Source organism: Charadrius vociferus, unplaced genomic scaffold (assembly GCF_000708025.1).
Source record: "Charadrius vociferus isolate BGI_N301 unplaced genomic scaffold, ASM70802v2 scaffold15, whole genome shotgun sequence".
Classification (NCBI taxonomy): Eukaryota; Metazoa; Chordata; class Aves; order Charadriiformes; family Charadriidae; genus Charadrius; species Charadrius vociferus.
In genome coordinates, this window is record NW_009650064.1 from 2,872,823 (window position 1) to 2,876,846 (window position 4,024).

Genomic DNA, 4,024 nt, shown 5'->3' on the forward strand with positions numbered 1-4,024 from the left:
GGGGCCGCCCCCTGGCTGCCGCCCTCCTGCGAAAATGGCCGAGTCCTCGCAGGGTGAGGGGCGCGGGCGGTCGGTAGCCGAGGAGACTAAGGCTGAGGAGGAGGGCGGTGTTAGACGGCGGTGCGGGCCGGCTGGATTTAATGAAGGGGAGGGGAGGTGTTTGCTAAGGAAGGGGTCGCTGAGGGGAGAACAAAGGGAGAGGAGCGTTCAGAGGGAGGAGGAGCGCTGCGGCGGCTGTGGTGCTCAGGCTCCCGCTGTCCTCCAAAGACCCGGCCCGAGGGTGCGTGACCTGTCCTGCTGCTGCTGGCTGAGACCACACACACGTCAAATACATAGAATGATGGAATAGTTTAGGTTGGAAGGGACCTTAAAGATCACCCAGTTCCAACCCCCCTGCCTTAGGCAGGGACACCTCCTACTAGACCAGGTTGCTCAAAGCCCCATCCAACCTGGCCTTGAACACTTCCAGGGATGGGGCCTCCACAACTTCCCTGCGCAACCTGTTCTAGTGCCTCACCACCCTCACAGTAAATAATTTCTTCCTAATATCTAATCTAAATCTACCCTCTTCCAGTTTGAAGCCATTGCCCCTCGTCCTGTCACTACATGCCCTTGAAAAAATCCCTCTCCAGCTACAAAGGCTGCCTTCAGATACTGGAAAGATGCTCTAAGTTCTCCCTGGAGCCTTTTCTTCTCCCAGCTGATGTTCAGCTGTGCTTGGCTGTGTTTGCAAACAGAGGCCTGAGACCTAACTATAGACACGCTGAAGGTTACTAGGCAAAGATGACCGATTTTCTCTGCGTGGAGCCACCCAAGGTCTCCTCAGGCTGCTGCTGCTCAGCCATGCAACTCGCTCTGCGCTCCAGGACTGGAACAGGAAACACCAGATGCCGAGACATGCAAACCAGGTTTAGAAATGGTTTGACGACGTTCAGGCAGTGCTGCCTTTCTGCTAGCATGCCCCAAGGTAGTTTGTGCAGAGCCAGGCACATTTACCCAGAGAATCTGTCCATGCATGGTGGAGAGTGTGAAGCTGCACATGGCTGTTCAGAGGACCACAACCATCTAAAAACTCTTTGTTCATGCGGACCTTCTGTGTATCATTTCCTGTGTCACCCCACAAAAACAGAGAACCCCTCCAGATTCCCTTGTTTTAGCCCCTGTGTGAATCATGAGGAGGATTATACCTACCTACCGCAGATCCACATAGCTCTGCCATTTGAGGAAATGGAGTAACTTTATAGCTGGAATTAAATTTTCTGCACAAACAAGCAACTGAATTGGGAGGTGACTAACATTTTCCCAACAGGTTTCACAGGTGATGTTAAATGAAATGTTGTTTGCAGGTTGTGGAAGCTAATGTGCTCTACTGTATGAAAACACTCACCTGCATTATCCTTTGTCATTGCTACATTTCTCATCCTCCAGATGGCTTCTGTCCCAGTCTCTCTCAGTAGCTCCTTCCCTTCCTAAAAGTATTACATTTTTCTTTTTGTGAGCTCTGAGAGGCTGCACGCTGTGCAGGTCTGGCAGTGAGAGCACCAGAAGAAGCATGCAAGAGAGAGTCTTCCCACTCTGCGTCTGCAGAAGCCAGTCTAGGGAAGTTCTCACTCACTCCTTATGAAGTTGCTTCATTGCCCTCCGTTCCAGGAACACCATCAGTTCCTTGGGTACGCTGAAACCTTGCAGGGACAGGTCGTGTTCAGTGCAGATTCACAGTCCAGCGGATTTCTACTGAATTCTCTTTCCTTTCTGCCTATAGGCATTTTCATGGAAACAGCAGCAGAACTACCTAGGACCTTCTATACCAAGTTAAAAGCCTCTGCTTCCCAGTATGTTGGGTGGACAAGCTCTCAGACAAGCTTCTGTTATAATTTTCATATGAGAAAATCAGCAGGTCTTAGGTGATTTTCATGAAAGCTCAATAAGAAATTTTGCTGAAACAACCAGACAAAAATCCAAGGTGTGGAAATCTCAGCGAAAATACAGAAATTTGTCAAAGTAAAAAGCATCTGAAAATAGGGTATTGTGAGGAACTAAGGCTGCGAAACTCTATCAAAACAGAGCTCTGCTAGCATCATACTGTCTAAATATGGCATTATATAAAGTAATGGCTTAGTTCCTTCCATTAGAATGCATTTTTATACATAAATTAAATCTCTGAAAAACAGATATGGCTAAATAACATTGTTTTCCTTCCTTAAAGACTGTCGTGTTTGTGTTAGATGACAGAAAAAGGCAGAGAAAAGGAAGGATAAGCCCTTTCTTCAATTACCTTATTAATATACTTTCTTTGCTCACAATCTAGTTGCTAAGCAAGTTATTCCAGAGGTTGGTTCTCAGAGCCATGATCTAAATATATTTGTTTCTGGCTCTATAAAGGTCTTGATTAACCAGAGTGAGGAATGTGAGCCCTCTCACTGTTATCTAGCAAAGCACCTTAAAGTATCATTAAGTATTTTAAGCATGTGCTCAAATACATTGGTGATTAGGGATGTAAGTACTTTGCTCACCTGGCACTGGAGATATTGTTAACATTTCAGTTAATGTAATACTAATTTGCTGACCTTTCTCTGGCACTGCTTCAAACAATTATAGTTTAGCAATTTTTACTACAAAGAGTTCAAGTGATTTCTAAATCACATGTTTAAATCCTAGAGCATCTTCAGATGCCTTTTGACAAACGTAGCAGAGGGGGATTCAGCAGTGGCCGACAGCAGCTGCCTTCCAAGCTCTGCTGGCTCCTACCGCCTGTGCGATGGATGTGGGGGAACAGATCGTCTGCCCACACCCCATCTGACTAGCTTAAACCCATCCTCAGCAGAAACACTGACAGCTTGCCTGGACTATGAACTGAAGCACCCTTTTCTCCTTCAAATTTTTGTGGGGATGTCTCTCCAGGAAAGGCAAACAGCAACGTGACCACATTTACCTGCTGTGGGAACATGTTAGTGCCCCACGTACTCATGCACTAGGGAGAAAGGATGTAAAATGATCGGCGGTTGCCAGGAAGAAGCCTATTTCTGAGACACGACGGGTATGTCTGTGTGTGGCTTTAGTGCTTGGAGTCTGCACACGAGCAGTTGTACGCTGGCTTGAGCTTTCTCCTGTTGGGAGATCTAAAAGCTTCATAACTGAATTACACTGTTGGAACATTGTACCAAAGTTTGACTTAATTTAATTTAAATATTACAGATTTGCCAATTACATAGTTTGATGTTGGCTGATTCGGTTATAAGGTTCATCATGTTCTTATTATTCTACATTTAAAACACATTATTCATAATTCGGTGAAATTTAAAAGGACTAAATAGCCAGTAGATGGCACCAATAAATCCTGTTGTGAGACTTAAAATTGAAAAGTGTAATTCTTGTCTTTTTCTCAAATGCATTTTGGAAATGAAAAAAAGCTAGACAAAACAGCATTATTGATATAATTTATACTTACTAGTTTACACTAATAGTCAGGGAAAACATTTCAGTTTATAAACAGAGTGTGTTTCCTAAGTCAAAACTCTACCATTTAATTGAACACATAAACTTGTGAGAAAGGCTCCGTAAGAACACACAGATGTGTTACAGTAATTTCCTAATTATTTAGAAAATCCAGTCTTTGATGAGTTAATGCTCTCCCAGTACTTCTCCAATCTCATGAAGCTGTGTCAGCTTAAATCTTTCTTTATAATACATTTTTTTCCATAAAGCCTTTAAACTGTAACCCCACCCCCCACCCCCAGCCCACAATAGCAATGAAAACCGGAGAAGGAAGCATATTGAGAAAGCCAGAAGGTTTATACATTGACATTTGATAACCGCACTACTGGGTGCTTGGAAGTCGTGGCATCTTCTTCCCTGAACAAAGTATGACCTATTTAGACTTTAGTCCTTCAAAATATTGTGGCTGTGTGGGTTGTGGCACCCACACATAAGAAGATGTTGATTTCCTTTATGCTAGAAGGATCTCATCTTTCATTTGTCTGTAAATGACAACACTGTGCCTTCGTAGCGTTGCTTTAATAAAACA